The sequence below is a fragment of the Tenrec ecaudatus genome, chromosome 2, assembly GCF_050624435.1.
Source record: "Tenrec ecaudatus isolate mTenEca1 chromosome 2, mTenEca1.hap1, whole genome shotgun sequence".
NCBI lineage: Eukaryota > Metazoa > Chordata > Mammalia > Afrosoricida > Tenrecidae > Tenrec > Tenrec ecaudatus.
In genome coordinates this window covers 10,054,922-10,072,613 of record NC_134531.1, presented here as the reverse complement: position 1 = coordinate 10,072,613, position 17,692 = coordinate 10,054,922, and positions in this window count along the sequence as shown.

Here is a 17,692-nt window from a genome sequence, read left to right as displayed (position 1 = left end):
TTAGGCAGACCCGCCCCTTCACAGCTGTGACCTCACACAGAGCTCTCTCTGACCTCTGGCCTCTTGTATGGATTCCTAAACTTATTTGGCCTACTCCCACTTTTTTTAGAAAAGGAATTTTCGGCATCCCCTGGCAATGGAACGCTTTTGCGCTGCAGCCTAGAATGCGGGATAAAATATAGGTATCTGCTCTCCTGGGTCATAGCAGCCTAGGGCGTGGTTTAGCCCACCGTGGGAAATAGGTCAGCCTGTGGCCCATTGGTCATTGCTGTATGGGCAAGGTTGCAAAGCTGTCAGGGCTGCCAGTAAATGCCCAGAGGGCATGCCACTTTGCCAAAGGCCTCAGTTTGGAAGCACTCTGCTCTAGACCAGGCCAGCAAATCTAGCTCCCCAAATTAAGTGAGCCATTTCACAAGCCAGCCTCCTGCCCAAAGGCATTCAACTCCACTGGCTCTATGGGCTCTACGCTTGATTCTTCTGCCACCATTCTCTGCCACTCCCCAGCCTCACATACTCCTCTAGTGACATTGCTGCCTCCTGGATTAAGGAAGTTCAAAGGACAGGGAGCTCAGGGTCCAAATGACATACATCACTGCTAGCTCGTTTCTTTTATGAGTTGTGAGATTCCCTCTTCCGAGATGGCTCATTTTATACAGGTTGACAAGCACAATTAGTCATATTAACCGTAACTCAAAACTGAATCATATAGTCCTATTAGTATTCTCCCAGACTTTCTGATACCCAGATCCATCAGGAAAAAGTATTTTTGTGGGAGTGATGGTGGTAAACAATCCACTGCTCCATCGAAATGATACCTTCAGGTTTAACAACTTTAAAGAAGTCTTTAGCAACAGTTTTGCCGAATGCAATATGCCATTTGACTTTTTGCCAGTTTCCACTGGAGTTGATTATTGAACCAAGTAGAATGAAACCTTTGCTAACTTCAGTTACCATTTACCATGATGCTGTTTACTGGTCTACTTATAAGGCATGTTCACCACTTGTCTGTCAGCTTGTCATACTGTGGTGGCTTGTGTGTTGCTGTGATGCTGGAAGCTAGGTCACTGGTGTGGGTCAATGAAAGTGTGCAGGTTTAAGTGGACCTTTCAGACTAAGAACAAACAATGAAAAAAGACTCCTATCCCTAATACTGAGAAAACTACCACTGAAAATGCTTTGGAAGTATTATACTGAAAACCTAAACAAACTAGCAGAGCATTGCCGGAGATACTGCTATAGGATGGGCCCCTCAGGTCCTAAGGCACTTGCAATGTGACTGAAGAGGGGACAATTTCTTGGAGGGAAGTTGACCATGTTGAATGAGTCTGGTCAAGCCCGTGGGAGTGAAGTCTCTTGTTTCATTTGCTGATGGAACTCAATACAAAATTCAAACCTTGAGTTGCTGTCTTGAGAGATTCTGTAGATAAAATGTTGAATGATGCAGGAAGCCTCAAGAACAGAGGGAAAGAATATAGAGTCACCGAACCAAAAAGAACGAGTCAATAATGCACCATTTCAGGAGGAAGCATACGAGCAAGAACCCGTGGTGCTGAGGGAAGAAGCTCAAACTCAGCGGATACATTTGCCAAAGACAAGGCTCCAGGAATTGATGGAGTCCCCACTGCAATGTTTCCGCAAGCTGAAGAGGCTTTGGAAGCACTTTTGTCTGTCAGGAAATTTGGAAGAAAGCTATTGTCCAACTGACTAGAAGAGATCCATATGTCTTCCCATTCAAAAGAAAGGAGACCTAACGGAAGGCTGAAATGATAGAACTACGCCATTGATATTACACACAAGTAACTTCAACACCACGGTCATCCAACAGCAGGTGCAGCAATGGATTCACAAGGAACTATCAGAAGTTCAGCCGGATTCGGAAGTGTGCTTGGAACAAGGGATAACACTGCTTCTGTCACACGGATCTTGGCTCAAATCAGAGAATGCCAGAATACCAGAAAGATGTTGACTTGTGTTTCATTGACTTATGCAAAGGCACTTGACTGTGTGGATCATAATAAACTGCGGATAAACGTGAAAAAAATGGGAATCCTAGAACACTTCATTTTATCATGAGGGACTTATATACAAATCAAGAGGCAGTTGTGTGAACAGAACAATGGACTGCGGCATGATTTAAAATCAAGAAAGGTGTGTGTCAGGGTTGTAACCTCTTACCGTACTTGCTGAGTCTGCATACTGAGCAAATCATCAGAGAAGATGGATTATTTAAGAATAATAGAGCGTCAGGATTGGAGGAAAGGTTATTAATAGCCTGTGGTATGCAGATGACACAAACTTGCTTTCTGAAAGTGAGGAGGAATTAAAGTATTTGTTGACAAACATTACGGATTATAGCTTTCAGTATGGACTACAGCTCAATGCAAGGAAGACCAAAATCCTCACCTCTGGACCCATGGTGCCGCCATGATGGAGAAAAGCTTAAAGTTGTCACGGAGCTTGTCTTACTTTGTAACCCACCATCAGTGCTCATGGAAGTAGCAGTCGAGAGGTCAAAAGATGTATTGAATCCGGTAAAGGCGCTGCACAAGACCTCCTTCGCGTGTGGAAGAGCAGAGATGCTTCCTTGAGGACTAAGGTGTGCCGGACCCAACCCAGGGCATTGTATCCTCCATTTCATCATATGAATGCGAAAATCGAGCTTTGGATTTGTAAGACCATAGAAGAGTAGATGCGCTGGAGAGAGACATTAAATGCGCCATGAAGTGCTTAAAGGAGAAGCCAGTCGGTACTGGAAGAAGGAAGACCATGCTTCTCCACCGTCCGAATGCCGCGACCCTTTGATACAGTGCCTCATGCTATGTGACCCCCGCCAACCATAACATTATCTTTGTTGCTACTTCAGAACTTTAATTTTACTACTGTTATGAATCGGGTGACCCTGGTGAAAGAGTCGCTCAACCCCCAAAAGAGTCACTACCCACAGGTTGAGAACCGCTGAAGCAAGGCCAGAGATCTCCTTAGTGACAAAAATGGCAAGACTTTGTATTACATACTTTGGGCATGCTGTCAGGAGAGCCCGGCTCCTGGAGAAAGACAACTTTCTTGGTAAAGTGGATGGGTATCTAAAGAAGAGGAAGGACCGTGATGAGATGGGTTATGCCAGCGACTGCATCATTGGGCTCAGGAATAGGAATGATGGTCAAGATGGTGCAGGACCTGCGGTGTTGAACTCCGCTGTGTGTAGGCCATATATAAGTCAGAACTGACTCAATGGCACCTTAGAACCACAATGAGTAGTTCGTTTTATTAATTCGTTACATCCATATATTCAGGGATAACCCATAATGAAAGTTGTAGTCTTGGGCATCAAATAAATAAAACCAAACTGCCCCAGGGAGTTTCTGAGGCTGTAAATGATCATGGGTCTAGAAGGCTTCATGGTTCTCCCTGGGAACATACTGGTGCTTTTGAACTGCTGACCTTGTGGTAGCAGCCCAGTGACTAAACTACCAGGGTCCCCTGCCTTTTTCATCAGTAATTACATTAATAGTAGAGTAGTTTCGATTGGGGACTAATTAAGATGGATTTTAAAAATTCTGCAATAATTAAAAACACATACATTGCATACACAGGCATGTAATACTACTCTATGGTGATAGGCATAGAACATATTTTAATGATTTTTCAGCTTGCCACTACAAAAAGAAAGAATATTTAGATTCCTAAGACTAGATCTATTTTTGTAACAAGAATATTCTTTCCAGGAGCATCCTATCTTACTCATTAATCACCTGAACTGTTAATGTAACTCTGTTTTCCACTGCAACTATTGACAGGCTTTCCATAGTAAAAAGTTGATAGCAGCTAATTATAGGAATGGAAACAAGTTCATGGTTGAATACCTCCTCTTCAATGGGAAGAGTTGACTCATATTTCACTTCAGATCGATCTGTAGACAGTAGGGAACATTAGGACGATCTAATTTTAATTACAAGTTTATGTATTTCGAAAGACTTATGCAGTGAGATTTTTGACAGTGGCATGGACTGTTTTTTCTACAGAGTCCAAATGCACAGAAAGCCACCAGCAATGTCCGAGCGGGCTGTGACTTCCTTGAATCTTGCCATCCCTGTGACCCAGATTGGAATCATGTTTGCCTATGTTTATATGATCAGAGACATAATTGGAACTCCTCTTGGAAACTGATGTCTTAAAATTAGCTAGGAACCCTTTGGTGCCTTCCTCCCTTATGTAATACCCGCCAGCTCCTGGCCTAATCAACGTTTGAACTTGCTATAATAGCCTGGTACTCTTTTTTTTTTTTCCCCAAATGAGTGCAGAATACAGTATTTGGCTAGTTTTTTGGTGCCTTTGTCTAAGCAGTAGTAATCACGTGTAGACTCTTAGAATAAATTTAAATGAGGACCTTAATGTCCTTTTCCTAATGCCAGAATTAGCCACAAGGTAAATTTTGTACCCTAAAAAGTTTTTTGTTGTTCTGACACAAAAAGCAAAGTAAATATTAGCAGAAAATATAAATGTGAAGAGTAGAAGTCCAACTAAAGTCTAAGAAGGGTCTGTATCTCATATTTTTATCTCTGAACCAGAGATCTAATATGCTTTATTAATCTGCAAAAAGAAATTGTTTTCTAAAAAGGGGGACATCGTTCCCTTTCTATCGTCAAGATCCACAATGGCTGTCTTCGGCAAATGGTTGTACAAAGATACAACTCACTAGCCAAAGTTAGAAACTTGAACTTATCAACTCCCTTACCCGTATCATTGTGGGACAGGTTAAGGTAATTTGGAAATGCTTTAAAGATGTTTGGGGCAAATAGAGTTTGAGAAACATAGCTGATGAGATCACATTCAACAAAATCACCAGAGTTCGATGCAAGTTGACACTTCAAGAGATAGGACAGCCAACAGGTGCACTGTGTTTAGGAGGTTTCCTTGAAGAAATTAGGAAGCTTTGTCCCTGATGGGTCTGAAGAAGCAGCTAATAACAACTTGGGAATTCTAAGTCCAGTTCTGCTACATTGCCAACTTTTGCAAAAATCTCTTTATATGTCTGAACCTCAAGTTTTCCTCTTTAGGATGACAGATTTCTAAAGTGTCTTTCAGATTAATTAGGCTGTGTCACGAATCGAGTACTCTTGACTTTCTGGGAGAAAGGCATGGTTTTTATTGCTTTGAAGAGTCACTGTGAATCAGTATTGACTCAATGGAAGTGAGACTTTTGGGGACTTTTGGGGATTTTCTTTTGTTTATGACCCTTTCTCATGCTCTTTCTGAAGATACAGCCTGTGCCCCATGTCTGTGAGAGGAAAACTGTGTTAAGCCGGGTGTTCAATGGCTGGAATCCTTTGAAAAGGGATCATCAGGTTTTCCACCGTGGTTCCTCTGGGTGTCTTTGAACTCCCAACCCTAGTTAGCAGCTAAGTGCATAACTGTGCCACACACAGGCTCATACTCACGTTTACATTCTGACTGTATTCGATTTTCCCCAGGACAAAAATAAACAAATCATTGTATTTTGTATTTCTGTTCTCTAAGAATTTATGTAACAGAAAATGAGAAGATTTGTACAAAAAATCCCTGTCAAACAAAAATGCAAGCTCGCTTCCTTCAAGTGGATTCTAGCTCACAGCAATCCTTTGCAGGTGAGACAGTTAAAGTTTATTGCGCCCACCTGACCGATGGACACATGTGGGGCTAACTGAGAGGTGGAGCGTTAAATGGCTCAGTGAGCCTCGCCTTTCTAGTTCTCGGGTCTCTTGCTTTGTGATGGTTGGACCAGGGTGCAGCTGCCTTAGCAGTTCCCAGCTTCAGCTGGCAAGTCGCACTTCCTGCAAGACATCCCAGGAAGAAGCCACATGGACCTACCCCGATGCAGCCCTGGGTGCTGGAGCAGCCGTGTTGAGACCCCTGCCAGCGCTAAGATGCTTATATATTCACTGACTCGGCTTTCCTCCTGCAGTCGGCTTCATAGTGTGTGTTTTGTGAGATGGAAGAGGACTCGGTGGATTGGTGTCGGACATATGGGGTAATGTTGGACTTGTGGGCTTGGGCAACACTGGGTTGGGATGTTTTCTTAATGTGCACTTACCCTTTATATAAAACTCTCTCTTATATACATATGAGTTTCTGTGGGTTTGTTTCTCTAAAGGACTCATTCTAACACAGTAGGGTTTCTACAAATGTAAGTCTTTATGGGAGCGGGGAGTTCCATCTTTTTCCCAGTCAGTGGCTGGTAGATTTGACCATCACATCTTGTAGTTATTAGTAACCTGTTATTCATGCACAAATGAGTCAAGTGAACTTGAAAATAATTTGTTATCCTGCACACCATTTAGTTATAACCATCGTTTCTAGCAATATTTAATTCACAGTACTCTCAGAATTCCTTTTACGAGAACGGAAGAGTCATTTATTTTCAGTACATCAAGCACCTTGACTTAGGAAATCTCAAGTTCAGGTCTTCATTTTGAAACACATCATCACAGACAATAAAGCTAATTGTCAGGAAGTGTGTTCATATAGCCCAGTGTAAAGTTTTAATTCCCTAATTTGTCACTTCCTCCTGGCAGCAATCAGCCGTCACTTACTGAAACTTTAAAAGCTGAGTGCCTGGAGCCAAAGAGCTTAAGTGACTTCAAGACTTTGACTGTAATGCTCTTAGACCCTTGACAAAGATGAGTGATGTCAGGTGTTTCGTTGTTTTGGTTTTTTTTTTTTCCAGTTTAGTGCGTTTCCTATGACTACAGCACAGCAGAATCTCACAGGAAGTCAGGAAATGAGAGCCTGCCTATAATGGAGTCTGTTTCTTTGTGGGCTGTCAGTAATTTGACCCGACGACTTCTGATCCACTGGGGGCTGGTCTGGAGACTCAGTAGGAACCTTGGCCTTCAAGCTAGCCCTCATCTCCCTGATGCTCAGTCAGGCCTTCCCTAGTGGGCATGGCTTTCTTCCTTTCCCATTCTTATCCAACTCCTCCCTTTCCAGGAAATACATTCTTCTCCACCTGGGGATGGTTATTTGGACCAGGTTCACTTAGTCACTTTTCCCCTTCTGATATCAGCACGCACATGTATATGGAAGGTATTTTCAGGATGTACATGGTATTCTCATCTGGTGAAATAGATGCAATAATGCAAGTTTAAAATCGTTGTTAAAGCTGAGGAGGAAATTTATTGTAATGCACTCATGTAGATATTGCAGAAATTCTTGTTGTGTAAGGAGCCCTAATGGCGTAGTGGTTATTCTTTGGACCGCAATCTTCATGGTTGGCAGCTCAGAACCACCAGTAGATCCGTGAACGAAAGACTGGGATTTTACTCTGTAAACAATTACAATCTCCGATACCCGCTGGAGGTCGCTATGAGTAACATTGACTGGATGGCAATGAATTTGGTGCTTTTGGGGAAGTAATGCCTACACAGAAGTATGAAGAAAATATGTAGCTATTTATGTATGTAATGTAAACATAGATAACTGTAACATAGATTATGTATATGCTATCTACATCTTTTATATATAAGTATAAAATAATATGAGAATAATACATTGTATAATACACTCTAGTATATGTTTTTGTTTTTAGCTGTTTTTGTTCTTAACTGTCCTCACGTCACTTCTGACCCATAGTGTCTCTTTGTTTACCAGAAGGACACACTGGCTGGTCCTGTGCCAGCCTCACAACTGTGTGAGTCCATAGTTGCAACCACTGTGTCAATCCAGCTTGTCTAGGTTCTTCTTCTTTGCTGCCCCTCTTCTTTATCCAGCACAACGTCCTCCGGGGACTGGTCTCTCCTGACAACGTGTCCAAAGTACGGAGACGAAGTTTCCCATCCTTGCATTTAAGGAGCGTTCTGACTGTACTTGTCCCTAGAGCAGCGGTTCTCAACCTGTGGGTTGCTAACCCTTTGGGGGTTGAATGACCCTTTCACAGGGGTCACCCGATTCATAACAGTAGCAAAATTGCACTTATGAAGTAGTAATGAAGATAATTTTATGGCTGGGGGGGGGGTCACCACCACATGAGGACCTTGATTAAGGACCACATGAGGACCTTGAATAATTCTGACATGTACCACTTAATGGCATTGACTTAAAGGGCCGCAGCACGAGGAAGGTGGAGAAGCACTGCCCTGACAGGTGTTGGTTATTTTGGCAGTTCATGGTACTTTGTGCGTTCTTCATCAGCACCATCATTTAAATGCTCCACTCTTCTTTGGCCTTCCTTATGCAGTATCCACCTTTCACATGCACATGCGACAATGGAAGATGTCATGGCTGGGGTCAGGCTTAGTTCTCAAGTAACAGCCTGGCTTTTCATCTCTTTAAAGCCTTTATGCAGCAGATTTACCAATGCAACTCATCTTTTGATCTCTTGACTGCTGTTTGCATGAGCACTGATGAATTCCAAGAAAGAAGAAATGCTTTAAAATCTCTATTTTTTTTCATTATTCATCATTATGTTGTTAACATAATGTTCAAGTTATGAGGATTTTTATCTTATGTACATTGAATTGCAATCCCTACTGAAGGCTTCAGTCTTTGATCTGCATCATCACGTGATGCAAATCCTCCTCACTTTCAGCAAGCAAGGCTGTATCATCCACATGCCACAGGTTGTTATAAACCTTCCTGCAAACCCAATACCACATTCTTCTTCATATAACCCCATGTCTTGTATTATTTTCTCCAAGTACAGATTGGATAAATGGTGAGAGTAGGATCATACTAAATATTTCCTATGATACATATTAAGGAGCCCTGGTGACATAATGGGTTATGTGTTGAGCTGTTAACCACAAGGTCAGCAGTTCGAAACCACCAGCCACTCCAAGGGAGAAAGATAAGGCTTAAAGCAACTCAGAAACTCACAGGGGCAGCTCTACTCCTGTAGGATCACTGTGCGTCAGAATTAACTCCATAGAGGTGAGTTTGGTATGGTTTTGATTGACATTTTCATAATACAATTTTTCTTATAACATCATTTAGATTTTAATCTGTAATATATAGTAATACAAGAAAATAATTCTCAACCATTTTGACATTGATTTGGGAACAATCGCCTGTATGACAAAAGTCACAGAATTAATAAGAAGCAACCTGGTTTTGATCCTGACACACACGATCACAAATTCATGAGATGCTGAAATTTCTATAAAATGAGTTCATCAGAATTAATTTTAAAACAGCTTGATGTGTGCCAACTAAAATAATGGAATTGAAAATACATGAATAAAAATTATATTGACCTGAAAATTGACTTTCATATTGTCAGCCTTTAATAAAAATTATATTGACCTGAAAATTGACTTTCCTATTGTCAGCCTTTAGACGAACTGTCCAGAGCCCCAGAACTACTGATGTTCTTGTCAGAGTTCATGAAAGCCGAGACATCCCCTGTGTCCTGCTTTCTCTGTGAGAAGGAAGGCTCGAGGTAGGGAGGAGGGGCTGGACAGAGAGGAAGGAAAGAAGGAAGACACGTAGGGAGGGGAATGGACGGAAGTGGGAAGGTAACTCACACGAACCAGGACACAACTCGTGGCGGTTCCTTAGGCCCCTTGATTTGTACTGTGGGAAAAGCTCTTTTGTTCTCAGATAGAACTGTTCTCGTCATTGTTGCTATGTGCCAGCAAGTCCGTTCAGACTCATTGTGACGCTGTGTGCTGCAGCCCGGTCCTGTGCCCTCCTCACCAGTGTTGTCATGTTTGGGCCCACTGTGCAGCCACCAGGCCAGTTTATCTTCCTAGTGGGCTTCATGTTTAGGATATAGCTTTGTAGAAACCACATCTGCTTATTATTAGGCATTTGTGTGTGTGTGCTTCTCTCTCTTTATATTTCAGTACTTGTTTAGTATTTATTTATTTTAAAAAATCCATTTTATTGGGTGCTCTTACAGCTCTTATCACAATCTATACATTTATGCGTTGTGTCAAGTCCATTTGTACATATGTTGCCATCATCATTTTCAAAACATTTTTTTTTTCTACTTGAGCCTTTGGTACAGCTCATTTCTCCGCTCCCCCACCCTTCCTTCTTCAAGAACCCTTGATAATTTATCTTTTTTTCCTTCCATATCTTACACCACTGTCTCCCTTTATCTGCTTTTCTGTTTTTCATCCCCCTGGGAGGGGTAATATGCCGATTGTCGTGATCAGTTTCCCTTTTCTTCCCATACCTTTCCCTTCCCTTCCTGGTAAAAAAAAAAGAACGAACGAAAGAAAGAAAGAAAGACATGGTCATTTACTTGGTTGAGTATTTCCTACACTTTTCCTTTTGATTCACTTTTTTATAGTGCTTTTAAAAACTCTTTTTAAAGTACGGTTTAGGTGGGGGTTTACATTTCAGATCATCAATTTCATATTCAACAATTTAAGCTATTTATCAAATGTCCCAATCACTTACACTGTGCCTGCATTGTTGATTTCGCTCCCCATCTGTTGGAATAGGACCTTTCCCTTCAACCAATCTAGTTCCTATCTCCCCTCGACCCTATTGTTGCACCTTCCCTCCCTTGCCCATCCCATCTTGTAAACATCAGAAGGCTGTTTCTTTTGGTATGAAATCAATGTCGTGATTTTTATAAACTTTTTAATAATAGTGGTCTCCTACAGGACTTCAATCAGCATAATAGCCTGTGTGTGTTAGTCAAGGTTGACTAGAGAAACAAATCCAGAGAGACACTCATATGTATATAAGAAATAGTTTTATATCAAAGAGTAATTTTGTACTGAGAAAACATCCCTGCCGAGTCCAGGTCAACTCCATAAACCTGATATTAACCCATATGTCTGAAACCACTCTATAAATTCCTCTTCAGACTCACCGAACACATGCAATGATGCAGAATGCAGGAATATCACAGGCCAGTGGGTGGAAAGTCTTGTGGATCCAGTGGTGGTGGAAGCATGTCAGCACTAGTAGGGGTCTCCCCGTGGGTCCTCCAGCTCCTGGGCTCTGGCTCTATCAGTGTAGCTCCATGTGGCTTGTCAACAGGTATGTCTCCAGGGAGAGAGTGTGTACCTGGCCTCCAATGAGCTATTCATTTCCATCGCACCTCCAAATGAGGTCATCAAGCTGCAATCTGATTGACAGGCTAGACTCCACCCACTGGTAAGTTGATAGGAGATTATGTAACTGCCACATTGCATCTAGGACCTCAATTTTCTCTACACTGCATCTTCCCTGAACTCATAAGTGACTAGCACCTCATGTATTATTTTTTCTCTTATATTTTATTGTAAACATTTTCTTTTCTATAGGTCACTGCAACATGAGACTACAGTGTAGATTACATGATGTTACATGCAAACTATGGGTTAATGAACTGTTGATGTTATCGCTAAGGATTCCAGGGATGAGTAGGCTATTAGTAATTACGCTTTGGTGGTATCAAAAATTATATGTGGATTTTTTTGTTCAAATATATATGTAATTTATTTTGTTGAGACTATACAATAAATATATATACCAATTGAATAATTCTGACATGTACCACTTAATGGCATTGACTACATTCTTGGAGTTGTACGACCATTTCTACCTCCTATTCTGGGTTGTTCTTCCAATTCACTGCCTTCTAAGTTTTCTTTCTGATTTTTTAAATTAATCCTTTTATTGGGGAACTCTGGCAAATCTTGTAACAATCCATCACTCAGTGGTATTAGGCACACTTGGACATAATGTTGCCATCAACATTTCCAAAACAATTTCTTTCTACGAGAGCCCTTGGTGTCAGCTCTACTTTTTATCCCCTCCCTCCCCACAATCCCATGCTCATGAATCCTTGATCAAATATATATTATTATTGTTATGTATATCGTACACTGTCCGTTGTCTCCCTTTACCCACCTTTCTGTTATTCATCCCCCTAGGCAGGGGGTGGGGGTGTAGGGGTCTATATATCCAACCTGGGAGGGAACCCCGTGTATCGTTAAGCTGTGTGCTGGGGTGTAGGGGTCTATATATCAAACCTGGGAGGGAACCCCGTGTATCGTTAAGCTGTGTGCCTCAATTGCCTCTCTGGTTTTCTTGGGAGACACAGTCCACAAGTGATTTTCCTGTTATTGACGGAATATGTCTGTAGACGGTCGTTGTAATATGTTGCTGGAAGGTTTTCTACTGACAGCTCACACTGATAATCCTCCCTCAGATGCCATAAAGAGCATTTTTGTTGACAGATACAGATGGTTATTAGTTAGTGTCAAGTCTATTCCATTTCGTGTGAACTCCGTGTCTTCAGAATAGAACTGCTCTGGGGGTGCTTTTTGAAGCAGACTCGTAGGACTTTCTTTATACCAAGGCATCGCCATGTGGGTGTAACCTATCAACCTTCTGGCCAGGCTTATAGGCCTTTGTGCCACTCCAGCAGCGAAAAAGAAGGGCCGAAACAAGATGGGTTGACAGAGTGGCTGCATCTGTGGACTCCAGCATAGGACCGATGGTGAGGGTGGCTAGAGACCTGGCAGTGTTTATTTTTTCACGGTTGAGTAGAGGGTCACTATGGGTCGGAACCAACCGCATGGCTCCTAACAAAGGCTCATCTCAAACAGAGAGGTTTTATGTGAGAAGACAATCACCTTGGGGTGAATAGATGTAGTTTCAGAGAGCGTGTAATCTTTACCTTTCAATATTTCCACAGCTGCTAGTAAGGAGAACTCTACCAGGGCCACTACTGGGCTGGCAGCAGTAGCAAGGACACATTCTAATTCCAGAAAGGTTAAAACTTGCAAAGTGTACCTCTAGATTCTAGGAAGTGCTGTGCTTCCTGAGTTACTTCTTTCAAATCATAATCATTGAGCTTGTGCGGTTGAATTCAAAGATATCAATTGTCCCTCTCAAGAATCGCTCCTTGAGGAATGCTCCTGACACAGACCAGTTCAGTGCTTCCTCCTCTGTTGGCTCTGCAGCTCATGGTGAAGAAAAGGGAAACTTTTCTTGAGTTGGACAGTGGTGCTCCTTGGTTGGTAGGTTCATTGTCAGTGAATGGTTTTTTGAAGAATCTCAGAGGCACCTGAGATGGAGAATCTGAAAAGCAAGGAATCCGCAAACAAAACTCTGAGGACCAAACTAATCCTGTGTCCTGGCAGGAATGCAGGACCCCACACTTTATTGTAGTGTTGTTGTTGTTGTTAAGTACCACCAACTTGGTCCCAACTCATAGTGACCCTCTGTACAAAAGGACAAAACACTGTCGGATCCTTTGCCATCCTCACAGTTGTTCTCATGGATGGGCCGATACCTTCAGCCACTCGGTCAGTCTACCTGGTCCAGGTCTTCCTCTTTTGTGTGCTGCCCCTTGACTTGTCCAGCATAAATCCACACCAGTGTGCATTCTCGTCCGACTATGTTCAGCAGAGGGTGGAGAAACAGAGGTGGCTTAGGATTGGGCTGCTCTAAGGTGAGGGATTTATGAAGCAAGCTGGAAAGGACATTCTCCAAAGACCCATTCTGCTCTTGTTTTCATGAATGTTTTACAAGGCCCCAGCCAAAGCACCATTGCAAACAGAATTATGGAAAGGGCAGAGGCATAAAAACCCCCTATTGATTGTATTCCTGGGTAATGTATATGTGAATTAAACAGAAAACACATAGATAAATCTAAATGAAAACATCCAACTTTCTCTGGCTTGTGGTGTCGGTCTTCTTCGATGGCAATTTATGGTTTCTTTCTGTTTCATATGAGTTCACATTGGGCTGGAAAATGCTGGGAAATATTAGGGATGAAATTACTCAGAGCTATTTTAAAATCAAACTCGTTTTGTTTTGCATGAAGTAAAAAAGAGTAACCTGGCGCAGGTACACCCTATCCTAGGGGCTTATGGGCAGAGGTCATTAAAAACTAAACGAGTTTGTTTCATCAGGGAAAGAAAAAACAGGATCGCAACTCGGAAACCATAGTGTAGCCACGTTAGCCATCATTTCAGTGGCTGAAACCACAAGTGTCTAGAGCAGTGGTTCTCAACCTGTGGGTCATGACCCCTTTGGGGGTTGAACGACCCTTTCACAGGGGTTGCCTAAGACCATATTTCCGATGGTCTTAGGAACAGAGACACAACTCCTCTGTCTGTCTCCAGATGGGTCCACTCACATGCATGCAGATATGCCCATATATGGGGTCACCACCCCTTGAGGAACTATATGAAAGGGTCACGGCTTTAGGAAGGTTGAGAGCCACTGCTCTAGAAAGTTTACTTCCTGGAAACTGTGTGAGAAACACTCACAAGAGAGCGACTCAGTGCCGCTTCTAGGGCATTGGATGGATCTCACTTTGATTCCGAAGCCCTGAATGAAAACAATCGACTGATACAGGCACAGTGCCTTGTGAGTCAGTTTGAACAAAAGCGCATAGCACTGTGCTGCACAATGCACGTCCCCTTTGTTCTTAGGGACCCTCAAGTCAGCCCTGACCCAGAGGGACCTCATGCTCCACAGAAGGACAGAGCCCTCCCATGCCGAGCCTTTCTCCTAGGTGCTGTTATGGTGCATTGCTGCAGCCACTGGGATAGTCCGCCTTGTAAGCCTTTCTTAGCTACTATACTCATTAACATGCTGTATTACTCCACAATTTAAAATAAACTTGGGAAAAATTAGCACGAGAGGAATAAGAGGAGCCAAACCTCCAGTCTGTCGGTTTTTGTACAAATCCAGTGAAAGTTGTGAAAAGTTGAACCGCCTTGTTTGTTTCGTGTCTGGCAACTCTTCCACCTAGACAGTACAGCCGTGCTGCTTTTGTACCAGTCATTTGGGTAGACATGGTGGGAGCTTTCCCCCTCTGGCAGGTTTCCGCCTTCCAGAGGTCCAACCTTTGACGGGATTTACCAACCAACTGTTGTGTACCTGTGGTACAGAAGAGCAGCTCTGGTTGCCCAGTGGCTGTGCATTGGGTAGCCTACTTCACGGCCAGCAGTTCGAAACCACCAGCCGCTCTCTGGGACAAGAGACGAGTCTTTCTTGTCGTGTATGGAGTTAGTCTCAAAAACCCACAGGGGCAGTTCTACTCTGCCTTCCAGGGCCCCTCGGAGTCAGAATTGATTCGTTGTCCATGAGTTTGGTTTTGTAGGTTTTGTAGTTTGTAGCTGGAAGTGACATTTACTAGCATTTGCCTAAAACATGTTCTAGGTGTTTGAAACAAGAAAATAAGTTAATGTTTTGCCGAATGTGTTACATAAAGTGACGCTTTGGTATATGTGACCGATATCTGGCATGACCCCTTCCTATCAGGGTTTCAAATCCCATTGCCTAGGTTGTTTTCACTTCTTTCTTATTGATCCATTTATTGATGCGGCTATTAATGAAACCTTCCCACTCCGGAGAGGAACAGCCCAAAGTACTAAAGCTGGCCTCTGGACTAAGTGAATTTATTGCAGTCGGACCCATGCACTGCATGTTTAAACTCCAGAGTCAAGGGGTTGCTGCCCAGTCTTGCCCTACCCTGTCTACTTAAGTCATTCCTTACCTCCTCCTCCTCCTCAATATGCACAGTTATTTTCCATCATGATCATGAAGTGATGTGGATAACAATAATTATTGGGAAAGAACATTGAAAATTAAAGGGGTTTTTTTTGCTGCACCTGGCATACCTATTGAGGCCATTGAAAATAAACAGATAAATATTACAGTACCCAAAGGGACATACAGCATGGCGGGTCAATATTTTTACATCGATGCTGCCTTTGTTGGGGAAAAGACAAAAACCAAAACCCAATTCACGGCTGGCAAATCTTATCTGACTCATAGCAACCCTACAGGACCAGGTAGAACTGTCCCTGTTGATTTTCTGAGACTGTAACTGTTTACGGGAGTAGAAAGCCGCGTCTTTTCTCCTGGTGGTTTCAAACTGCTGACCTGGCAGTTAGTGGAACAATGTGTCACTGACTATTATGCCACCAAGGGTTCATTTTTTTTTGGGGGGGGGGATGTGTACTTCTTTTCTATTCTCCCACAGTAATGAATTATTCCATTATGTTTTAATAACAAGCTACAATTATATAAAGAAAATTGCAGTTTAAAATGGTAATTTTCATTTTAAAGATAGCCTTTCAAACCAGTAAAATGCTACATGTATTAATTCAAATATGTTCAGAACACACAGAAAACATAACACCTGGTGGCTTACGCGCTCTTTCTGTGAAATACAAATAAAGTGACAAGAACTATGGCAGTAACAGGAGGCTCTCTCCTAACATAGAGTTACAGACTCAGTAACTCACAGGTGCATTTCTACCCTGTCCTCTAGGGTCACTAAGTGTCAGAATTGATTTGATGGCAGTGGCATGTAGAGTCACTATGAATCAGAACTGACTTGTCAGCAGTGAGGTGAAGGATCTATAATTTATTGATGCATCATATGTATTCATTATTTGTGCTCTGCCTCCTGCTGTAAGAAACTAAGTCCACGAGGACAGAACTTGCATAAGATTTTGTCCCTGATATATTATATATTCCTGTCCCATAGGGTTTCCCAAGCACAATTTTTTATAGAAGCAGATGAATATATCTTTCTCTCATGAAGAGATCAGTGGATTCAAACCACCCACCTTTTGGCTAGCATCCAGGTGCTTTAACCCCTGTGCCACCAGGATTTTACATGTCTGCATTAAATGCCAACCATTTATGCTCTGTTTATGGAAACACAAAAGAATTCTTAATTCCTAGGAAATATTCACAGTTCCTGGAAGCTGTCCACACCATGGTGATCCTATTCATTAAGTTAACTTTAAATACCCTTAATATAATTAGTGCTGAAAAAGACAGCCTGTGTCTCCATATAATTTATGTGCATAATAAAGGCACCATTGACATTGAATTACTTATGTGAATTCTTTCCCCCTATTTTGCAATTGTTCCCAAGAGTTGCCTGCCTAATAATTTTTCCCCCTATTCCACACCAAAGAATGCATTTAATTGGTAAAGCAGTGACATAAAGTGAGGAAAACACACCATTTAACATGATTTCTGAAAAAGGAGAATTTTGCTTCCGGCCTTATCTTTGTTTGTTATTGCCACATGCAAATGGTGCCAAAGACAATCTGTTCACCTGGATCTTGGTATTTTAAGAAATTTCATCTACAAGATTTGACTTTGGCTTGGTTGATTCCAATCTAACTTTCATTGAGAAGGCTAGTCTTGTTTGGTCATTGTTGATGTTGAAGCATCAACATCATAACTGGTATGAAGGTATACCTGCTACTCATGGCCACTCCAGGCAAAATGGAACAGAGCCTTGTTTGATCCCATGCCATCCCTATGGTCACTTGGGCACCACAGATTTTTCGCTGTCTGATGGTCAAGATTAGATCATTGCACCTGCTTTTGTATTCATCCTTAGACTGGAGACTCTGCTGTGACCCTGCATCCTTTCAACACAAAATCCACCGCTGACAGACAAGTGGTGGCTGTACCTGAGGTCTATTGGCATAGTATAGAACCTGGCTTCCTGCATGGAAACCAAGAATTCCACTGCTGAACCAACTATACCTCCATGCTGCATCATAGCTAATAACTGTAATCCTAAAAGCACGGATATTACTTTGAGGACTAAGGTGTACCTGACCCAAGCCATGGCATGGTCAATGGCCTCCTAGGCATGTGAAAGTCGAACTCTGAATAAGGAAGAACAAAGAAGAATCAATGCATTTGGATTGTGGTGGTGGTGGTGAGGAATGTTGGAAGTACCATGGACTGCTCAACGGACACACAAATCTATCTCAGAAGA